Source organism: Aptenodytes patagonicus, chromosome 9, assembly GCF_965638725.1.
Source record: "Aptenodytes patagonicus chromosome 9, bAptPat1.pri.cur, whole genome shotgun sequence".
Classification (NCBI taxonomy): Eukaryota; Metazoa; Chordata; class Aves; order Sphenisciformes; family Spheniscidae; genus Aptenodytes; species Aptenodytes patagonicus.
In genome coordinates, this window is record NC_134957.1 from 2,030,974 (window position 1) to 2,054,721 (window position 23,748).

General features: G+C 49.2%; 1 protein-coding gene across 4 annotated transcripts in view; it reads right to left on the reverse strand.

Moving 5' to 3' along the window:
* Window positions 1–21,423, reverse strand: part of MBNL3 (muscleblind like splicing regulator 3) — a 97,222-nt gene extending 75,799 nt beyond the window's left edge. For 2 of the 4 annotated variants that reach the window (XR_012996061.1, XM_076346907.1), the window contains exon 1: window positions 21,350–21,423. The gene's annotated coding sequence lies outside the window, so the exon portion shown is untranslated. Of the gene's footprint in view, window positions 1–21,108; window positions 21,170–21,349 lie in introns of those variants that run through there. The other 2 variants (XM_076346909.1, XM_076346908.1) reach the window with 2 other exon arrangements.
* Between the last annotated feature and the right edge of the window lie 2,325 nt (window positions 21,424–23,748).

The following is a 23,748-nucleotide window of genomic DNA, read 5'->3' on the forward strand; positions in this document are numbered from 1 at the left end:
AGCTGCAGGTCTCCTACTTCTGCTGAAGATGTAGGTGGAAACAACCCAGCAGCCTGGAACCAGAACCACAGGAATGGTTCAGGGAGGGCAAGAAAATGCTCCTTGACAGGCAGTCACGGGAGGCTGGACTTCCCCTCCAGCATGCAAGTCCTCAAACACGATGTTTCAGAGTGGTATGCTGCCTGCGAGTCCTTCCTCTGCTCCTGTCCGCAGGCAGGTGCGGGCAGAGAGGGCAAGCCCCCCCCAAGCACCAGGACAGTGGAGGAACGACCCTCCTTCCACCTGAAGCCCAGCTGAAGACAATGAGCCAGCAGCACCCACAGATGCCCAAGAGTAACAGCAAGGCAGACATGCATGATCTCCCACCCCAATGCTCTCCGGCATCCCACTATTTCTAACTCTGAGGACTTCCTGAGCTTGCTATGGTTTGCCTGCTCACTATTCCCCAATCACCTCCTCACTTAGTACTTGCCCAGTCTCCTCAGCACTTGGGCAAGCTTCATGTGCCCACAACACCCTTTGGCAAGGACCTCCACAGGTCCACCATGTCTCACATGAAGGAGGAAGATCTCCTTTGGAGTCCTTGGCCACAATCATGCCCTTATCTCCCTGCCTCCCCCCGGTTGGTTTTATGATATGCTGCAGACTGAGCATCAGTCTCTTCCCAGAGACACATCCTTTTACAGACTTCTAGTATCAGCGATGAAGTTAAAATCTACGTATGGCAGTTTACAAAGCTTATTTTCCTCTTAGATAAAGGGGAGGGTCGGGGTGACACAGAGTAACTGCGAGATGAAATGCCACAATTTCCAACCCTTCCTGGGAGCTCGACGCAGCAAGTCTAATTTGCAACCCCAGACTTGCGAGAAAGCTCACAATTAAAAAAAGTTAAAAGTGACCTTGAATACAAGGGCTACAATTTAACTAACCCACATTCAGGCTTTGTTAATAAAGAAGCTCTTCTGTAGGCTACAGCACAAAGGCACTTTTCCAAAGATCAGGTTACGTTTGCCCAGCTATGCCACCGTGGAAACTTTAGAGACCTTTATATAAAATCTCCAAGAGTGCTCCTCTGCAGACACCTCCCTGCCCGCTCTTCACCCTTGCTCTGCAAGGAGCAAGGTAAGCTCAAGCCTGGCTCAATCCATGGGTAAGGCAGGGCTTGCAATTAAGCAATAATGATCACAATCACAAGGCATTTTCAAGGGACTGATGACCAACTGGGTGGGGTTACATTACAATCCATTAACCTAATCAGCATTTAAACCTCAGGAACTGCACAGCAGAGGCTGCCACCGGGATTATAAAACAAAATGAGAACATACTCTTAAAACATGCATCTTTCAAGGCTCTGGAGAGCCTTACAGCTACATCTTCACAGATAATCACATCACAGGTACAGGACAAGGTTAGCAAATAAGTGCGCAGAGCTAATGAGCCAGTTTATTCATCTTATCTAGCAGAGAAGTGTTTTTTACCCTCCATCCCATGGTAATGTTACCTTGACAGGTGCAGTGCCCGCAGTAAATATTATGTCTGTCCCATATTCTGAATTATCCCTTTAGGGATGACAGCAAAGATACATATTCGGGGAATGGATGCTTCCTACAACCTCCTGCACAGCACGCAGCATCAGAAAATTAAGCTGACTGGAAGAACGAAGCCTGATGCTGCCTCTAAAGCAGAACTTGTTTGGTATCATTACTCATAGGCCAGTTAAGCTAGGGAATTGCTACTCTGGAGCCTTTTCTGCTTATTTCTTTATGGATTATAGGGCAAGGGAAAAACACAAACTTCAAAGAAATGTCCTGGAAATGCCACGTGCCCTAGGACACCCCATATATCCCACCGGCAGTAGCGCTGAGCCTAACTTTACCCCTCTCCTTAATTGCTACTCTGCCTCTCAACAAAACATCAATTGCATGCCTTTGCTCTTATTGATTAGCTGGGATATCACTGAAACATGGTAGCAGTTGGTAATTAGTATTTTTAACTCTAAGTCTTTCCTAGGGCAGTACTTCCTGCTGGGGTGGGTTTTAACATGCTGTCCTCACTCCTCTGGAAGGCTGACTCGCCAATAAGAGGACGTCAGGTGCAGATGTTTGTACACATGGATGGACCAAGGTCTTAGAAGCGCTATCAGACTACTGGGGAGCTATCACGTCCGAATGGTCTCATCTCCATCCAGGCAGATATTCAGCACTGCAGTATGGATTTTTCCAGTTGTCCCATCATTCTCCTCTTTTTGTAGTTTTAGTCGCTAGTTCAGTACATCCCCCGAGCTCCACACCATTTCTGCCCAGCCGGGGGCTCTGCCTGCAGACAGGAGGGCTCTTTTTGTCTGGATCTTTGTTCTTTCAACATCATCTAAATATCACTGCCTTAACACCTGATTTAATATTTCAACCCCTTTAATTACACACAGTGGAGATTTTATCGGAAAACTGATTATTGTTTGAAAGTCTGAGCATTTCATCCCAGCCTCAGAATTGATCTATTGACTGCTTTTAAATCTCCCATTTTAATTTAACATTTAACACTTTATACCCGCATTAATTACATTTCCCATGATCAAAATCAACAAACACCATCTCTGGCCCTCTCCTGATAGGGAGACCTCGGAGACCTTGCTCTGCCAAAACTCTCAAGATAGCTTTGCTCTTGAACACAGGCGTTTACAGGGCTGATCTCTCCAGTGGAACAGGAAAAGAAAGGAAAACCCATGAAAAACAGTGGTACTGAGTAAGTAGCAAGGTTTAGTAAGCAACGCCACCGGCAGAGATGCACAGGCGCAGACCTGACCCTGGTGGTGGCACGAGGACTGGCCTGGCCCCAGGACACGGGGAGCGGAGACTCCAGCCAGCTTGCCATCCATCTGTCCCACCTCCATCTCGGCTGGAGGAAGACTGGGCTCTGATGCGAGGAGCCACCGTGTATAGGCTTCATCGCAACTCCTGCCCACGCTGAGCAGCAGGTGAGCTGGGGTTGGCCTGTCCAAGAGCTGCACACAAGCACTGGGGCACGGCAAATGCTGACAGGTCTATCAGGGAAAGCAAAGCTTTACCAGCTCAGTATTTCCCAGCATTTAACCAGCCTGCAGGTCTAGGTCCCTCTGCTTGCCTCACCGCAGCACAACATGGAGAGCAAAGCACTCCTCTGATCCTTGAGTCTAGCACATCTCTTATTAGCAGACACAAACTGCACGGACTAATTAAGGAAGGCACCCATCATGCTGCCTTTATATCCAGCCACTGCCAACTCTCAAAGGTGGCTGCTGGAAGCGTCCAGCTTTGCCAGGAGGACAGTACCAGATTTCCTTCTCCAGGCCATGGGAAGCAGAACTGGAAGTGCTTGAGGAGTGTCGGATGCTCCTCTTATCCTGTCTGCAATGCATTTGTGTTTCTGTGTTGCAACTGGAGATGGAAGAAGATAGCTTCCCCAGTGCCGCAGAAAACAGGAATATTTGTCCCTGAATAATTTCTCTAGTATATTAAGCACAAGTCATTCTTATGCAAGGGCTGCCCTGTATAGCTGCCAAGGTCAGCAAGACCTTGCTTTATTTGCTGCATAAGGGCTGGCTGTACAAGTATTGTACATATTTTTTCCATGCGTTCTCTTGTCATAGATTTCCCTGCTGCTAGTGCCTATGCATCTTGCTGTCTGTTCAGTAGGTCATGCTACCTTCTCTGGCTGTTGATAATGACTACCCAATATCTAATCCTCCAGAACAGCCAAAATTCCAGCAAACAGACTCTTACGGTATGTTTAATTCAAAAGACACCAAGGACAATATTGAATAACAATTTTCAAGGAAAACACGCTCCACAGCTTTTGCTAACAACATCAATATGTTTCTATTTTCAGGGGGTCTTGACCCACTATCCACTCACACAGCCGTCGCTGTTCACATTCTAGTATCTACATACAGATGATTTTTTCTGCAAGGACTGCATTCAACCAAATGGCACTGCCTGCACACAGAAGCTCTGGATTACAATACCAGCAAGTGTAGATTTCAGGAAGCAGCCAAGTACTGAACAGCCTGGATCTAAATAGATGACAGGGTCTGAAAATAAGGCCCTATGCTTTTTAAACTGCAGACACATTCTTACAGACTACAGCCAATGGTTATACCTAGACTAAGGACTGTCCCTCTCCCCAGTTTACTAAATCTCATGACATTGCAGGGGCAACAGTCAAATTTAGATATTTGCACAAGGAAGAAAAATAGTATTTTGAAACTGTACAACATCATGATACTGCAAAGGACTCAACCGTCAAGAAACTTTAACCCAAGCAGTCCCTTTGCAGAAGAACAGAGTTAAGTGACCTACCTGAGGTCAGTGACCAGGTAGGAAAACTTCACAACAGCCTGCCTTGCTCAGGAAGCATGCTGCCTTGCCCCAGCCTCTAAATCCAAATCAATGGAGAGATTGCAAGCAAAAATGTCCAACACCTCCCCTGATCTGCCAGGAGCAGTGCAGCAGAGTCCCCCCGTGACAGCAGTTCTTCTTTCTTGCTGGTTTATTTCAAGCTACACCTCACCACACCTGATCCACCGCAGCGGCATTCAGTGCCAAGCTCTTGCTTATCAGTGTCTGATGCAAACAAGCTTCCAGCCAGCGAGGAGATCTGGTCTGGTGGGAACAGCAAGCCAGGACTCCAGACGAGGGCTCACACATCCTTATTCCAGCCCAGAAATCAAGCGGTTTCGGCTATCTCACTTTGCCCCTCTGACATTGCTTGAGCCCTGTTCATAAGTTACAGTTAATAACACTAATGTCACATCACCATGAGTATTTGCCCTGAGGACTACAAGCTCCTCAGGGTAGAAACTCTCTCCCCCTTTATTGTGCAGCAGACTCTGACCCTGGTAGGACCCCACAGCCATTGCCGTAACACAAACCATCATTCAAGCTTAACACACATACTGGTGCCAGAAGTCTCTCAACTGGAGACAGGCAGCATTACAATGGGGCTGCGCAGAGGGGTTAAGAAGCACTGCTGAAAAGGGATGCAAACAAGGGCTTCAGGCTTTGAGCAAGCACACTCTGCCATACATGCAGCTCAAAAGGTTAGCATCACTTGTGAGCAGGAACTGTCTGGCTGAACGTACTGCCTTTGTTAACTGAGAACGGCTACATGATGGAGTGGGCTAATTAACTGCATTTTACTTTTGGGGACCCAGGCTTAAATCCTGGCTCTTGTCACAGCTGAAAATGAATTTAGGGACTACAGTGAAAGCCGAGATAATTTATTTTCTACAAAATCATCAAATAATTGCCAGTCTCCTGACAGAGATACCCAGAACTCTATGCAAGGGCACTAGTGCTTATGCTGTTATTTCCCTGAGTAAAAAAGTTATTAATGGATTGATGTGAGCGGTCATCACAGCTGTCAGTGCTGCTTAGCTGGACTGAGCACCTGAATGTGAAGAACCATGCCATGCAACATGGTATGCGCTTCACGATGCAGTGCCGTGCAGGTGGCAGGTCCTACAGGGAGGGAAGCCGTGTCTGGCAGGATTTAAAATTAAGTTTTCATACAGATTCATATACCCCTTAAATTTCAAGGGCCAAAGCGCAGCCCTGGTAAAGTAAACTCTAATTACTTCACTGGAAAACCACCAGGGCTGGTTGTGGTCCAAGGGAGCTGAGGGTAATTTCCCCACTTCCTCACAGCTGAAGGCCGCCCAGCAGAGCTGGTAGGGAAGTACTTTCCCAACAAAGTAATTCTCTATTTTTATCTTGTTAAAAAAATTTTTCATTTAGAAACTAAAACTCCTGCTTCAGGGAGAAGCCAAGCACCCTTTTCCTTTCAGATTTTTACCACAGAAGTTTTCATCTAATCAAACAAGCCATTTTTCCACTGAAAGGAATCATCATGGAAAAATCAGAACAGCAGACCAGCCCCTGCAGGTCTCCAAGCAAGAAGTACAGATAAATTGCACTCCTGACTGTGGCGGCGGCATGCTCCTTCATACTACTGTTTGCAGTGTCACCTCACCCCTCTGTGCCTCAGGTCACCCATCCCAAACAATGGGGATCTTTGGTGTCAAAGCACTTCTGAGAGCAACATGCTCAATGTGTAAGTTAAGCAGCAGCTACTGGTCGTGAACCACAGTTTTGGACACAATATGCTGCTCTACTAAAGCACAGGGGTTATTGCTTCTGAAGTGCTATCATCTTCCTCTTTCCTCCTCTCTCAGCAAAGAGAGAGTCTCCAGCATCCTCAGCCACCAGCACAACTGCGGGTGGGACAGGAAGATGCAACAGATGTCAAAAGGAACACAGAAACATTTTCTGAAGCAGCCTCCAACACATAACACTCAGCAACACAGCACGGCTCAGCAATACAGCACCTTTCATCTGCACCAAGCAAGAGACCTGGACACTTAACCCTGTAACACAACAAAGGGAGGGCTGGGTGTTGTCTTCATGGTAGCATTTCACAGCAAGCCAAAGACTTGTGTGGAAGGCTTCCCTTGAACAGCAGAATAGGAAAGCTTAAGTCAGACTTCTATCAAAAAAGTCAGACTTAGGGTGACGGGATCGGTCAGAAGACGTGCATGAACCGGGGAAGAAGGGAGCAGCAGCCACAGTGTTCTGGGGGCTAACAAAGAACCCAGGGACCAGGTTCTCCCTGCTCCCAGGCAGGGCGAGATTCCCAAGGCCAAACCAAATTCTGCAAGTAAGGGCCACACGTCTCCCCCCGCCGTTATCTTTAAATCCTCTTTACTCCACAGAGCTATTCTCTACCCTCCTTCCCTTTTAATCAGGCCTGACCTACAGATGTCAGCCTCGTTTCAGCCAAGTCATCCACAACTGCCACATCTAGGATGCTGTTACAGGAAAAACCTTACTTACACTCTTGGCTGGATTCCAGAGTCTACTTCTTGGTCTAGACCTGACCTCGTTCCTCTTCTGCAAGCTTAATTCTTTACCTTAATGGCACAGTGAACACACAGGGACTCCAACGTGGGCCTGTCTACACTCAGTCTCCCCTTCAGCCTGCAGAGCAAGGAGACTCTTTTGATCATGCTGCACAAACGCTAATGATTATTGACGGGAGGCTCCCTCAGAACTGCATGTTCTTCAAAAACACACATACGTTCAAGAGCCAAAAAGCAAATGCGAAACGCGCTTTATGTTCTGCAAGGTAAACCCCTACTCCAGAGCTCACCCAACAGGACACAAACCTTCAATCAACAGTCCCCGAAGTTTTCTCAGATGCAGCCCTGGCCTTGCACCAAAACCATATCCATGATTGATACATCCAGCTTCATCTAAAGGCTAGAACAGAATAGTTCGGGTTGGAAGGGACCTTTAAAAATCATCTAGTTCCAACCCCCCCTGCCATGGGCAGGAATACCTTCCACTAGATCGAGTTGCTCAAAGCCCCGTCCAACCTGGCCTTGAGCACTTACTCATCCTTCAGCAGAAACACAAAACATCAATACAGGACACTAATTGAAGACGAAGGACTTCAACCAGCTGCCATGTCACCCTCCAACAGTACCTCACCAGGCAGAGCCAAGTGACTTGCTGCAATGATACGGTCAAAGTAAGAGCTAGCTTATGGCTCTTCCAGTATGTCACACTTGGCACGTTCCTTGCTGTCCCCACCCCATGTGGCCAACACGCAGGAGTCACAGGCTGGAGATGAACAGACAACAGCTTGTCCTGTCTTGCCCAAACACAACATATAAACAGGGTATCAAGACCAAGTAGGATCTGGCTCATGCACTCCACCTTGTGACCCAAAAACCTCGACCCCGGTCACATATCAACAGCAGCAGTGGAAATATCAACTCGTGAACGAGATATTAGCAACTAATCTGTTATCAGCTTATTCCAAGAAGGCAGCTAGCTGTGGATTCAACCTTCAGACAACAACACAGGTGTTTCTTGGCTCTCAAAGACATTTGCACAGTTTTTTCTTTAAGTGTTTGCGAGCAATGTTCAAAACCCTGATTTATCTGTATCTGACCCGATGCTGAACCAATACTCTCCTGGTTCACAGGCGCTGTAAAAACAAAACCCCACCAAGGCTCGGAGGAGCCTCTGGATCAAATTCTCTGAGCTCCGAAACAGTCCTTGAATGTGTGCTGCAAGAAATCCTCCATACAGACGCACCTTTCATAGCGTGGGAGGAGGAGGGGAGGGAGAAGAAAACAGATTAAAAACAAGATAAAAGCCAGATCCTCAGGTAACAGAAAAATCAGAGATGCTCCCTCAGTTACACTACTACGGATTTGAGCCAAAGGTGCCTTTTATGAAATATTTTAATCTGCCTTTCTATCTGCTATGATTGCAAGCTAGGCAGTGCTTTTGTGAGAAATTATTTATTCAGTTTTACAGTGACTAACCTGAATTTCCAGACTACTTCAAAAGAAAAACTGAAGCATTTCTTTACAAAAGGCAAGGAGCATTGGGCTTCTTCCCTCCTTGTTTTTCTTTTCTTTTTTTCCTCCACCCCTCAGCAGAAACCTCTCTACCTCTCATCTAATAAATAAACAAGCTATGTATCTTTCCACCAAAAAAAGCTCTTCCTTTCACCTCCATGTCAAAAACAGGATGACAATTTTTTCAGTTTTTTTTGTTGAAGCCACCCAAAGTGGAATAAATTCTTTTTTTTTTTTTTTAAATTGATTTTTCAGTTTCGTCACCTACGTGAAAAAACAGCTAGACTTACATTGCTGGCTCCAGTCTTACAACCTGGAACAAACCGAAAACGAAGCTGAAAGCGTGGGATTACCACTGGCTTGGCATTAGTGAGGCACCCTACGAAAAACTTCTATGGTCAAAAGCAAATTACAGGGTCAGTGAAAGTGGCGACACTGTTGCTGGAACCGCCACAATGTTACTTCCCAGATTAAAGGACAGAAAGTTGCAGCACAAAGCTTAAATTAAATACAACTAAGGCTCTAATCCAAATCCATCAAATTAAGGACGGCTTCCAAAAGGCATGGACTCACCGGGATGTGCTTCTGGCACCCAGAAGAAGTTTCCTGGGGACGGGGAGCTCAGGTAGCACAGACCTATTTTCACCAAGGCGCCTACTGCGTGCCTGTCACAGGGGAAGCAATGTCACACACAGCGGGTCCGGTTTAAGGCAAGGTTTAAGGTCCTTACAACTATATTTCATCACGAGTAAGCTCTAATTCTGGGAGGCGGAGGGCAGATGTACATTTTCTTGTGTGGAGATGCCCTCAACCCAGCCTAAGACCTTCACTTATGTGAGGCTGTGATTAGGGGATTCAGGTCATGAGCAAGTAGATCTCATGCGTTAATTCTCTCTCTCTCTCTCGTTTCGGTTGCCTGAATCTCCAGGATGAGCAACGTCACATTCTCTCAGAAACCTAAGCAAACCCGTGCGCACCAGCTCTCTCTCTCTCAGAACAGGGAGGTGCACGAAGTTGATCGTGATAACCTCCCACCCAAAGGTGTCGGATGCTGCCGCTGTGCCACAGCACTCTCTCCCCACATTAAAGGCTCAAAACAACAATCCTAAGGCCAGTCTCATCTCTTTGTCTCCGCAATACAGCTAACAATAGTATATCAAGTACATCAATACTGTTGCATTCATATCTCCCCTCCGGTACACCCCCCAGAAAGATGTACATCCAAAAATACAGCAGCCAGCAGCCCCTCTCGCTCTCCCAGCTCAGTGAGCTTCCTCCCGATATCACCCTGCTGAGAACCACTTTGGCAACATACAAGTTTAAGACCATCCTAAAAACACCCACACACTCAATATCAGACTGTAGCCCTAGTTCCACCCTCCTGTAAGCATCATGCAGGATTAGACCCTTGCTAAGTGATCTGGGACTGCAGTAACATGCTCCCCGCATTGCTATTTATTTGTGGCAGCTTTCACTACCTGCAGATGCTGTCCAAAAATACAGAAGAAAAATTTGTGCTCTTGGGAGCTCATAGTCTAAAGGCAGAGGTCAGGAGAAACACTTTGTTCTTATTAATGCAGCTCTATGGAGAGGAGGGGGAAAAAAAAAAAGTCAAGCCTGTATGCTTCTCAGAAGCAGATTACGGCTAATAATACAAAGATTACTGACATTAAATGAATTTAAATTCATTCTTCTATCATTCAGAATATTAAGTTTTTTACCTTCCTCCCCATATCATTCCCATTTGTAGTCAGCTTCACTTTCTGCCTATCACAAGGATGTTATATTTGGACTATAATCAGCATAATGGACTTCTGCCCCTCGGCAGTTTTGTTGTACTAGGCGTCTTAAAAAAAAAAAAAAGAAGCATTTGTAGTGTTAATTTAGCAAGCATCCTATCTTCCGGGTTTTTTTTAAGTAATTGCTGCATAACTCTGCGAACAAGTTCTGCGGTCCTAATGGCTTTTTTGCCTATCAACAGGCAAGGGAAAGTCTCACTCACGCAGCAGCGTTAGTCCTGCAGAAGGAGCGGGTGCCACTCAGCCCAGGGCTCTGCCGAGGAAAGGGAGCCGACAGCGCTCTCCAGCCTGGCCACACCACAGCACCAGCCCACATCACAGGCAAAGGGGACCAACAAAAAGTGTCTGCTGCTGGTGACCAAAACTCGATTTTGAATTTGGGTTGCGCCTCACTAACATTTGGACTCAAACTGAAGACATTGCTCTGCACTACCCCTCTATGAATTTAATGGTTTTAAAGCCAGCGCCAACAAACTGAAGATGGAGCACAGTAATAGGAGCGAAGTCAGCCACAGGTTTACTTTCAGGAGGAAAAACTCCTTTTGAAATTTAAAAGTTACAGTTCAGCTGTAGGATTCCTCCCCCCAAATGTTCTATTGCCAAACAAGTATCTAAGGATACTTAAAAGAAAGCCTTCAGTCAAGCAAATCACCAGCCACGTGTTTGCTGCTGAACATCATGAATGTTCGAGCTAAAAGCTTCTCACACGTTTGCATCTACATTTTACTGAAAGAAAGGGAGCTCCGCAGCAAACAAACTGCAAATCCCTGCCTGTCAGCCCCAAATCTGCAGTGCTTGGCTGGGCTGTGGCCCCGAGCTCCAGCCCTCCTTGTTTGCTCTCCTGGTCCCCACAGCAGGAGGGCAAGCCAACACATCCCCAAGCCTACACAGCAGGAATCGGCGGGCAGTTATTTGAAATGTAGTTTGTGGTGAATTACTGTAGCATGGGATCAGTCCATCTCAACTGTCCAGTCCTTTTGTTTCAAAAAGGGAGTTACTGCTGGTAAAAGGCACCTGCCTTAGCTAACGGTCTTATGCAATGGCTGTATTAAGCATTACTCTTATTAACCAGTACATAACTATAATAGTTAGCATTTTATTGAATTAAAAAAAACCCAGCACCTTGTAAACGGCCATCAGTGACCAGCTCAGCTCCACCCATGCAGACGCTCTCCTGCAGGCCTGGGCATCCTGCAGCTCAGCTTTCACCACCATTTCCAGCTGACCCAAGTACAGGCTGCATCGGCCAGGCCAGCTCTGCCCTCCCATGGGTCCCAGGCCTCGTTCCTGCCCTCTCCCTCAGCCAGGACAAGCATTCATGAGACCGAGCACAAGGCAGAGGAATGAGGACAGCAGCAAGGAGGAAAGAGAGTGCACCTTTCAGTGCCAAAACACATCTGAAGGGCATGAAACAGCAGGCTCAGCTCCTCATGGCACCCATGGAGGCCAAGGGCACTCAGCACAGCCGAGGAGCTTGAGCAGCCAACGGCTCTGCCTCAGCAATGCCCCTCTCTCAAGAGGCATCCACAATTCCCCCAAATACACACATTCCCCACAAGTTTGCTCCTCTCCTTGTGTACACTGAAAGTCATATACATTATAAACACACAGGAAGAACTGGGTGCAGACCCTATGATAGGGATGAATCCCGCAGCATTGTGCAAGTAAACGCTCTTCCCATCCAGAAGTCACCAGGTACTGCATCCCCCAGGTTGCCTGAGCAGGTGGAGATGCTCCAAGACCTGGGGGAGAAACTGTTTCTCATGTAAGTTGGCATGCAAAATGGTGTAATCGCCCAACTAAGGGCATCTAGGACACACTCTACAGCTGGGCTGAATTTACAAATCCTGGTATCTCTAGAGGAACAAGATGGTGGCACTGTACAGAAAATGAATAAATCTGTTGTTAGACACACCAGAAACTTCCCTGTACCTTATGAATGGATCTCAGGGTCTTGTCAGAAGGATAACCTTCCACCTAACATAGGACACAGAATGAATTTGCCTTTCAGCAGCAGCATCCTCATTCCAACCTTGGTATCTAAGCATCAGCTACTGAATGCGTCATACTACAACACAGTCACCAGAGCTGGAAAGTCCCCAACCCAGCAGGTCTCTCCCTTCAGCAAGGCTGATACAACCTCATGCAGAATCCGCCCCACGTGCCCTACTCATTTCCTCAGTCTCAGAAGAAATGTGGATCACAGCTATTCAACCCACATGCTCTGGAGTCCCTGAAAATCATAGTGAAGGAGGTCAGTCCCGGGTGAGAGCCACCCAAGCCAGCTGCCCTAGGCAGACTGGTCCAAGGGGGTGCGCAGAACAGGCAGGGGAGGAGTGGGGACAGCCTGCCTGCACTTCTGAGCAAGGTGGAGGAGGCTGGTTGCATCCAGAAGGGGAGGTGTCACCTCACTGCAGATATGCAGGAGGGAAGGGGCTCGTTGTTCCTCCTGCAGAGCCCACTCTGGTTGGCCTCATTTACATGACCTGTAGCGTAGCTTCCTCAAGCACCGCGTGAAAGGTGCTACTGCATTAGCCAGATCATGCCTGGGCACTCGGGGCACAGCCGACGTTAACTCGTTACCACGGCTATGCTCAACGAAGGGCAACAGGGTTGTCACACCAAGCACTTCACTGAGTTAATTAAGTCAAGCCAAATTCACAGGTGGTAGATTTGATCTGGAGAAAAGCCAAGGACCTAGGATGGAGGCATTCGGTTGTGGATCCGGGAGTCAAGTGCAGCAAAGACAAGGTGGAGATGCCAGTGCCAAAACCTGGGCAGTCTGTCCAAGGGCATGGAGGCACTTCACAAGATACCTCTGCGCTCTGGCTTCCTCGGTCTGATACAATGCCAGCATCTGGAGACTTCAAAGAAAGAAGGATAGACCACCTGTAACCCTATGGATGGCTCCATGCTACTGTTTCTTTTTTGTACCTCAAAAATAACTTTACTGAAATGTATCTGAAGATGCAACATAAGCCCCCTGGGCCAGCACTGCTCATTACCATTTATTTAAAAACATTCAGACTGTATTTAAAAGGATCCTGCTGATACCTGGTAAGGCTATAAAAAGATCTATCCATCCTGACTTGCTGGCTGTAGACAGGGTAGGAGATCCTACAACTGAGCGGCTTGATTAAGAAGAGTGAACAGCACTGATGAAGAGTTTTGACCAGATTTTGGGGAAAGAAACCCGATGCCCTTTTGCTGCCCAGCCAGGCCAGGGAAGGACCCAACCCTCTCTTCTCCATCAGTTTTGTATCTTGTGGCCTGTAGTAACACTTTGCATGCTGTGGACTAACCCAGTGCTCAGGAGAACAACTCCTAGCGGCAGCCCAGCAGCCAGCCATGGCTCAGAGTGGGCGATGCTCTTTTGCAGGAGCCGGTTTTCCTTTACAGGGCAGGTTTCCCCATCAGCGAGCCAGGGACGTTTGGCAGATCACCATTCCAACCTTTAGGACCACTTTAACGACCAGTCCATCAACCCACACACATCCCTCCTGGCATCACAGCCCTGCGCAGCACAACCACCACCCCCTGCCCTGCAGTCCCAGGACCTTCCATCAAAAGACGGCCAAACGCTTCACAAACATTAATGAGTTAAGTCCCAGCATCCCAATTAACTCCGGCAGCATTATCTCCTCGTGACCAAGGAGCACAGAAGCAGGCTGAGGTGTCCCCATCTCCCCATGAGCCTGCCAAGGAGCCAGCCATGGCAGCCAGACCTGCCGGCTCCCTCTGCTCAGCTACAGACCTGCGAGCTATTTCAAAGGCCCTTTCCAAAACAGAAAGAAAGGGGAAAAAAAAGCTTTCTGTTTTCCTTGAAAAGCAGGTCTATGCAACAAAAAAGGTACTAATAAAGGTTTCACCATCCAAATTAAAAGTCAAAGGCAGCAATAAAGAGTCTCTGAAATAAAAGAAACATGTTGTGCGTGGTGTGAAATTTATTGCTGCCTTGCAGAACGAAGCCAAACACCTTAATATGGAAAAACACCGCTGCTTTTGACCCAAACAGATTGGGAACAGGAAGTAAAAACAAATTACCCAGCTGCGGCCTCCCGCGTTATGAGCAGCAAGCAGCAGCAGCAGCGAAACCAGTGTTTCCTGCCCACGCTCGCTGGTCCACAGCCGCCCGGGTCTGCACGCCGTTTGCCCAGGGGCCAATCCCACCTAAACCAGTCAGAGTTTGTTATTAAAGCTCTCGCAGGCAAGATCAGGCCTTTATTGAAGGGGAATCAGCTGGGGAGAGCCACAGAAATGGGGACTGCAGGAATCACCCCAAATGCTGCACCCACTTGCAAACCGCACAGGGCCAGGCTCCCCTGTAAGGGGATTCCCCTTCTTTCCGTGGCTCTCTTGATTTTAACCAGCCAAACTCCTGACTCAGGACAGGCATATTTCAGGAGTTAATTTTGGTTTCACCGCATCATCACCAGCAAACCCTGAGAAATTAAGTCAAGCCTCAATTGGCTCAAAACATAATTGCATTTCTTTTAAATAATAGCTTTGCATTACTTTGTTTTTTGTCGGGTTGGGTTTTTTTTGAGCTTGTGCATATTACATCCTAATTATATTTTCAATCTTTCATTTGCAGCTACAGGAATAACCCAGAAAGACATACAGATGAGCTAATTTTCAAATCATCACTTGAGTAAGGAGCTGGAGCTTTAAAAAAAGTGACAGATAGACCAAGGGACCTGCAAGAAAAAAGAAACATGCAAAACTGACAGTCCGGCATCTCTTTTGTTAAAACTGGTAACTCAATGTCAAAGAGAATGGCTTTAAGACCTTAGCAGAGCAAACACTGAGTATCACACAAGTAATGCAGCAGAAAATGCCATTTACACAAATGCTATACACTAAGCAGCAGCTCAGAACCTGATATTTTGATTAGAACTCTGCTTTCAGGAAATCTTATAAGCATCATTTTTACTAGCTCAGGCAGATTTTTCCTACAAGATTTTAAAAGATTACATGCCAGATGTAGAATACTTCATCATAAAGCAGAATAAGATTTGTGTGAATTTTTTTAAAAAAATAATAGCAACCAGCAAATTACAGCCATTAGTACAACACTGCCTTCGCAGCAGATTTATGCCAGCATTACGGAAAGCAGAATTTCACCCAACACCACTTCTGGGTAATACAGACATCTGCAGAACCGAGTGGAAAAAAAGCACATAAACGTGCACAACCACACATTTTGTGCATTACCATCCAAGACTTTTACAAGGACAAGTATTTTGTGCCACTGTTTTGCAAGAAAGTACCCTGCGCATGCCCATGAGTACCCTCTCCTGCACACAGCGACCTCCAGTCCTACCTCACATTCTTTTAAATCCATCACCTTCACGCTCCTAAATGCTGCTTTGGCGGATGGGTTGCACTGCGAGAGAGGAAACTTCCCCCCGCACCCCCGTTATCATGCTGCATGAAGTCCTCCCTGTACCCCAGCAACCTCCCAGCAAAAAAATCCAAGTCTATCACGCCAAGGAAAGAACAATAAGTCGGAGTCCGAAAAGGCAGTCAGAAGTGCCGCCAAAAAATCGGAGCTCTTTCCCAAAAAAAGGCCCTCCCTTAGGAAGCCTGCCAGTCAAACCCGATCACGAGGCTGTTTTCTGAGGGTGAATAGAGTTCTTATTGACACAGCTTATGTCTGCAGCATGCAGCCCTCCGCGAGGCTTTCAAGAGCAGATCGGATTACACAGACACATTCTCTCTGATTTTATGTATTCAGAAGGCTTCAACATAAAATACCCAGCTCTGAAGGCCACCAGTTTTTCAGCTTGCTATCGGCCTACGTGTTTCACAAAAAAAAAAAAAGCAGGCGAAGAGATGCTGGCACCTTTACTTGGGCTCCAGAGGACCTCACCCTTGCTGAGCAGGGCCATGTAATTTGGAGGCCAAGCCACAGATTTGCTCCATGTGAGTAATACAAGACAACTCATTCCCATGGTGGGTACTTAGCATCGGGACGGGAGAAGGGAAAAAATAAGTATCTGCTGACACCATTTAAAATGGGGGAAGATAACATCGCTCTGGGTAGACAATGCTTCCTGGAAGATGTCATGGAAAAAGGGGAGGATGCACACCTTTTAAAAGAACAACACACACTGCCACAGCTTAGCAGGCAAGAGGTGCCCAACTGCAAAAGCATTACAAGCACAAATTCAGGCAAACCATCCATCCCGGAGCAGCAATTTACACACACATGGGAACCTAGAGAAAACAAACTAAAAGGATCAATTATCCCATTTCTATACTTAGGGGACACAACGAGGAACTCCATTCCAGGAGCAGACATGCATACAACGTCTGGGGTACCTGTGATGCTGCATTAAAGGTGAACAGAGAATTACAAAATGTTTTGTTATTATAAGTGCTCCGGCTTAAAGACTGCACTTCAGCAAGAGAGACAAGTCTGTACTTAAATCATATGGCAAATTAGGACCTGAGCATTGCCCTAGAGAAGGATGCATGCACTGCCCAGAGGTCTGGAATACACTGATTAAAAAGAAACTCACAAAACAGTCTAACAAGCAAACCAGTGCATTACACAAGAGTAACTGGTTCCCTATCACCTAAAAGGGAACAACTCCTGCATCAACTCATCCACACTGAATTGAAGCTTCTCACTGTAATATTACATATGGCAAACACAACAAATCAAGCAAGCTTGAGCTTCAGAGCTTTTAAGGGATTTTAAGAGCAAACACACACTGTTCAATAAAGACATTCTCTCCCCTCCGCTTTCAGGCTGCGATCACTCCCCAACTAAGTGTTTCTATCATGTTGCAAAAGATTTTTCTCACGTTTTTCCTGCTGGGTGCTTGGAGGCTGGACCAGGGTAACCCAAATGTGCAGTGCCATGTCTGTCTGTGGTGGCAGTTCTTCTTTGGTTGGATGTTTGCACTCTGTTTTCAGAGCACAGCAAGAGAGCCACAGCTCCTATGACTACCTTTGGAAACCGAAATCTAAGCAAACTCTGCTTTTCAATGCACAGCCTCCCTCTCAGTGAGCAGCCTCATGTTTCTAGTACTCATTTTAGTTTCCACACGTGACTTCTAGTACGTTCATGGTCAGAAAAGCCTGCTCCTATGAAGGCTGCGTACTCTTTCCCAACACGTCTGAGTCACACAATGGTTTGCTCCACTGCCAAAGCCAAGCTCTCACCACCAGCACGGCAGGGGTGTCCCGCTGCAGGCATCAGTCACCAAATCCTGACTGCAGATTCATCATCATCACCTGTGCCTGCACTAGCCACAAAGAAAATCTTCGTTTGCTTTCAGGCTCCTGACTAAGCTGCAGGCACCGGTGACTAGTTAAGCCATGGTTTGACTTGTGCGTGAAGAAAGATACCTTTGCAAGACACTAGCAATGCAGTTTTGCCATCAGTTTAACTCAGCATAAGCCAGTGCTGCTAATGAAAGCAGCAGTCCAGCCTCATCCTGTCCTGCCTGTGCACCCCAGGTCCTTGTGCCAACATGGCCACATGGAGAAGCGAACCAAGGAAGGAGTGATGGCTAAAATGAGCATCGCTTTCTTTCTTGTTATTCTGCAAGGTTATTCTTAATCCACAAGGATGATGAAAAGACTGGAGCAAAGGGCTGGAAGCAGGACCACTTTTTCCACCACAGTACCAGCTTCAAAACTGATTTGCAAGCTATACTGCAAAAGGTAAGAAAGCCAACCTCCCCCCCTTTGCAATCACAAGTTTTTAAGTCCCACTTTGAGATTCCCTTAAACGCGCAGAACAGCCTCTCAAAACCTCACTTCTGGTGGCAGCATAAGTGCAAAACTCTAAGTTCCATGTATTCATCTTGTTAAGATGGGGCAAGCCCAGGAGAAAACTTCTAGCTCTGTAAAAATCTAAGAATAACATTTAAGCCTCATGCCAGCCATTCCCCAACAGAGAAGGAGGAGGCAGAGCAGGCCACTGCTGCTCGTGAAGTGGAACTGGGCACGAAAACCACTAGAAAATCCTCTGTGTGGATGCGACACCCCAGCACCTCAGATGAACAACTGCCCAGCATCCCTACTTGTCAGTAACCTTCCTGCAATACGTGAGCAGCACTGGAAGGGAGGAATGGCAGCCCCAGATCCACTCCCTCTTTCTCCATGGGGATCCCTCACTCCCCCACAGCGGTGGGAAGGATGTGGCACCCTGACTTCTCCTGACCTGGCCAGATGCTGCAGGAGGCTGAGCAGCACAGAGGTTACAGCACCAAGGGGCTAATTTCCTCGCTGACCACCAGGTCTGCTTTGGGCCCCTGACAGTATATCCCAGACTGCCTGGAAGACAGCCCAGACCCGCTACAGACATATAGCTGTATACAGGCTGAACCAGGTGCATACGTAAAACTCGGCCGCTTCTGGGAAGGCTGACTGCCCCCAAGAGCAGTCTGCACCTTCTCCTGCTGTAAGCACATCCCATATACCTAGAAGCTTCTGCAGAGTCCATTGTCTTTCAAAGAGAAACACTCAAACACTGAAATAGCTCTCAAACTTTTCTGGGCCATCACTACTTTAAAATGACTTAATTTAAGTATGTATCATGTCTATATATATACACATGCACACACCAGGGGAAATTAGCATCTGTGAGAAGGGCTGGTGCCCACACATCGTAACTCTGCACAGCCTCCCAGCTTTGTACCGCCATGGCTCCGCACTAGTACAACCCTACAGCAAACCAGAGCAGCTCGAGAGCCCCATGAGGATCCTGCCCCACTGGCAGGAGCGCTGGAAAGACCACAGCCTGCAGGCTCTCCACCAGACCACTTGCTAACACACATCTTTTTTGGGGTATAAAGAGCAGTGGGGGCAGGGAAGTTTTAAGACCAAATTACAGAGTCCTTTAAATCCTTCAGTTCTGCACAAAGCTGAACCCCTAAGTCCTTCCTTCAGGAGTTCCCCCCCCCCCCCCCCCCCAGGACTGAGATGCATGATTTGGACCTTCATTTGTAAATAAAGCTCCAAGGAGCAGGACTGTACCACGTAAGGCATTTCTCCAACCTGGAGAGCAGCACCATTGCAGCCTCCACGTACTACCTTAAAAGCAAAATACCCGCAAGGAGGACCCATAGGGGGAAAACATCTCTGCAACCCCATGGAAGCTGCTGTATGGAAACTTTAACTGCATTACTTCTGCTTCTGCATAATCCCAGAAGAACTAGCTTAAATCAGATGGCTCCAACTCAGACACTTGATAGTTTCAACATGGTATAGACTATTACCTCGCTCTAATTACAGGATGACATTACATGTCCAACAACTGCTGCAATTTAGTCTTGCCTGATACACCCCAGCTCAAAATTGCTCATCCCACCTCTCACTCCTATACTTTTTGGCATCCTTTGAATAAAGGCAGGGATACCTAGCAACACTTCAGCATCTGACACACGCGCACCCCAAGCCCCTCAAAAGTAAAGTCATTATTTCCTTGCGGTAACAAAGGCAATTACTTTCACCAGTGCAGAACAAAAATAGTTTTAGGCAAATAGCACGGACACGACACTACTGCTTACACGCTTGTCTGTGCAAATGCATTACAGGATTACTGCTAATAACCACTGCTCCACAATACCACGAATTCACACGTCACTCTCTGAGCCAGGTGTTGATCTCGCACAGAGCCTATCCGTGCAAGAAAGGAGTTTTCAGAGAAGCAACAGCTGCAGGATCAGGCCCTCGGAGTTTCACTACCTCAAAGGCAGGGGATGTTCCTTACAGCAGCGCACGTCTTGCCTTTGAGCTCAAAACCGCATCCGCAGCTCCCGCTGCCATGAAACGGAAAGGTTTTCTCCCTGCAACGTTCGCCCGCGCCTGAGCCGAATGCTAACAGGTCTCTTACTTGCGTCTCGCCTCACCACTGCCTCATGCTCCACAGGGGAATATTTTGTTCCCCAAGCGGACGAGCTGTCCGGCCATCGCTCCACGATGATTCAGCAAGGGGGTGGCTCCCCGTCAGAAGGCACACCTACTGCAAACTGTCATACCACGGGGCTGGGTGAAAATGGGAGAAGTTGCTCTATCTATCATGGCTGCACTTTCTGAAATGCGTAGACCTGGCCCGGTAGGGTCGAGGGGGGCAAGGGTGGAAGTGGGGGGGGTCCATCAGCAGGCACATGGAAATAATTCAAGGAAATATCTTGAGGCTTTTAACTACAGTACAAGTAAATGGGGGGGGGGAGGAAAGCCAGACACTTTCAGAGCCAGCATCAACTTCGCCAGGCTGTGTTCTTTGTTTCTAGGCAGACTCCAGTGCGGTGGCAAGAATGAACAAATGCGCATGTCTTCATAAGAGTCCAAAAAAAAAACCCCCAAAACGGGGGGGGGGAATCCCCCCTCCCCTCAGGCCCCTCTCTCATGGCTGTAGCGGCAGGGGAGTCCTCCAGTTAGTTTGTGCTGCTTTTTCAGAAGTAAAAGTCCGCTTCAACCCTGTCTGAGTTGAGTCCATTTCGCTACGCTACGAGGCGTCCGTGGGTAAGACAGCGCCTGGAACACTTTCGGCTACAAAAATTAGTTTTGCTGCGGGGTTTTTTAGCTTTGGGTTTGGGGGGTTTTTTAAGAACGAAACGACACCCTGGCAATGCACCGCGACGCGCCAGCCACCCTCCGCAGACGCTCCCGCATCCGGCTGAGCAGGGCCGCGGCCGGCCGGCCAGCCCGCCGCCAGCAGACAAAGGAGCGATGCGCCGCCAAGGAGCCCCGCCGGCACCCCCGGACCAGCCCGCCGCCGCTCCCGGGACAACCGCCAGCGGCCGCCGAGCCCCGGCCGCGGGACGAGCCGCCGCCGCCGCCGCCCCCCCCCCCGCCCCTCCCCGGAGCGCGCCAGACCCGTCCCTGGGCGCCGCGCGGCTCGGTGGGGGGCAGCCGGCCCCCCGCGGCCGGGCCCGGCCTTACCTCAGCGGCGGCGGCGCTAGCAGGCAGCGGGCGGCCGCACCGTGCCACGCGCGGCGGCACGGGGCGAGCCACGGGGGCCGGTTTAGCGCGGGGGCCGGCTGCGCGCCGCCATTTTAACGCCTCCCGCCCGCCCCCCGCCCCCCCCCTCCCCCTTCCCCGCGGCTGGCAGCCACGCGCGGCGTGGAAATGCCACTCAGCGGCGCCCCCCCCACCCTCCCGTCCGCCCCGCCGCCGCCGTTACATTGACGCAGCGGCTCCTGGTCGCCGGGCCCGCCGTGGCGGAGCTAGCAGGGTAGGAGCAGCCGCCGCCGTCGTGGCCCCTCCGCCGCCTCCCGCCGCCGGGCGCACATGGTACGCTCCAGGGCCGCGCCGCGCCGCGCCCCGCCGGCCGCGCGCGCCGCCGCGCCGCCTGGCTGCTGCCATGGCAACCGGCCGGCCGCGCCGCGCCGCGCCGAGCAGGCCCGGCCCGACCCGGCGCCCGCCCCGCCGGGCCCCGCGCACCCGCCGCCGGTGCGGGGCGAGCGGCGGCCCACCCGTGCGGCGGCGCTCCCGGGCGCCGCGGGAGGGTCTCCTGATCGGTATTGCCCCTCCGGGCTCCCGGCCAGCTTCTCCCGCAGCTGCGGGTTGCCGCTGCCGCTCGCGCCGGCGTGGCACGGGCACCGTCCGGCGCACCGGAGGGGGAGCCGGGCCCAGCACCCGCACCTCTTCCCGGCCGCCGGACCCCAAAGCCACCGCCGCACCCTCCCCCGCCGTGCCCACCCTGTCCCCAAAGCCACCATCACAACTCCTCGCTGTGTCCTCGCTGTCCCCAAAGTCACCATCACACCTTCCCGCTCTGTCCCTGCTGTTCCCAAAGCCACCATCACACTCCCCACTGTGTTCACCCTGTCCCCAAGGCCACCATCACACTTCCCCACTCTATCCCTGCTGTCCCCAAGGCCACCATCACATTCCCCCACTGCACCCACCCTTATCTCCAAAGTCATCATTGGAGGGGTCGTATCCCCTCTGTCCCCCAAGCAACCATCACATCCCCCCAGCCCCATCTTGTCTGTCCTCAAAGCCACCATCACATCCCCCCCGCTGTGTCCCCTCCGTCCCCAAAGCTGTTGTCACTCCCCGCCGCAGAGGGGCCCTGTCCCTGCCAGGCTCGGCCACCCTTACCTGGGTAGTGGCACAGCTCTTCCACACTGCAGTGCTCGTTTTCACTCCTGTTTTGCAACAGAAAATTGCGTACGCCAGGACAGTCGCGAGGGTAAATAGGCGCAATGTGAAGCAGATGAGAGAGTAAATCATAAAGCCGTCGTACATGTTCTGCATACTGCAAACGAGGAGCTAATTTCCTGGCAGCCGTTTTCAGGATGCTTCGAGTCAGTCTTTGCCAATGTGGCCCTTAAAAACCTCACACACTTTGGCTGCAAGCAACCCCGCTCATTTCTGACTTTAGCATCTCGTTTCCTCAAATATAGATAATTTAATTATGCATTTTGTTAGGGTGAGCTGAAAACAACCAGCAACTACCGGATCACTAAAGAAAACAAACTCGATCACATATTTTTTTAAAAAATAGTGTTTTGTGGGGTTCGGCGACATTTGCTACATTTTGTTGAGCGTGAGCTCAACCAGAAGCAGCGAGAAGCAGCCGAGGGTTGTTTACTGCACACAGAGTGGCCCTCCCTGACAGCAGCGCTGGAAATGACTGTAATAAAACCACCGGTGTTCGTGGTCTGAGCAGCAAAGCGGGAGCCCTGATTTCTGCACCCTGTTCTGACAACCACTTCTCCAGTGAGCAGGAGCAGATCACTTCGCGTCTCTTCCTAGTTACCGCCACTGATTCATAGTTGAGATCAATTAGTTAATGTTTGCAAAGTCAGTTGAAGATGAAAAAGCACTACATACTGCTAATAAAACCATAATGATCCCACTGTTAAACATTAAACACACAATGATGTGTAAAAAAAAAAAAAAATCATGTTTATGGAAAATTTCTCTTGCTGCAAGGACAAAGGATTAGCTCCTAAAAAAGGAAGGATGAGCTCAAATTTGCATCACAGGACTGTGTCTCAGGGGTCTGGCTTCTGTTTGGGTCTCTGCTACCGATCATCTGTGTGGCCATGGGCACATCACTTGGGCCAGCAGCTGCTGAAGCGGCCAGTGGGCTGACCCATCTGAAAGTGGCAAGTTGACCCAGAGCTAGCCAAAAATCACCAGATGCTTTTGGAAAATGCTGGTCGTGGTCATTTTGTGCCTCTGCTTCCCCATCTGCTAGACGGGATGAAGATTGCAGCTGCGTAGCTTGATTTTTGCAGGCAAGATAACACAGCAGCGAGCAAACCCTGGCAACATGGTCCTTGAAAGCCAGGGGGGCAGGAAAAGCACGTTTGTACCTTTGGGCCTGCACAGGGCCACATTCATGGTGATGAGGCACCGGTGTTTCTGGCAGGGCAGAAGCCATCGGTGGGGATTTGCACAACAGAAGCTCCAGGCACAGTGATCTCAGAGAGGAGAACTCCAAAAAGAGCAGCCCTTTGACAAGGTATCCCTCATTTCCTCAATCAAACTGCCCTTTGCAAGGAGCATCCCTGAGCTGCAAGAGCCTATTGCATCTTCCTCCTGAAATCTGACGCTACCCTGCTTTGA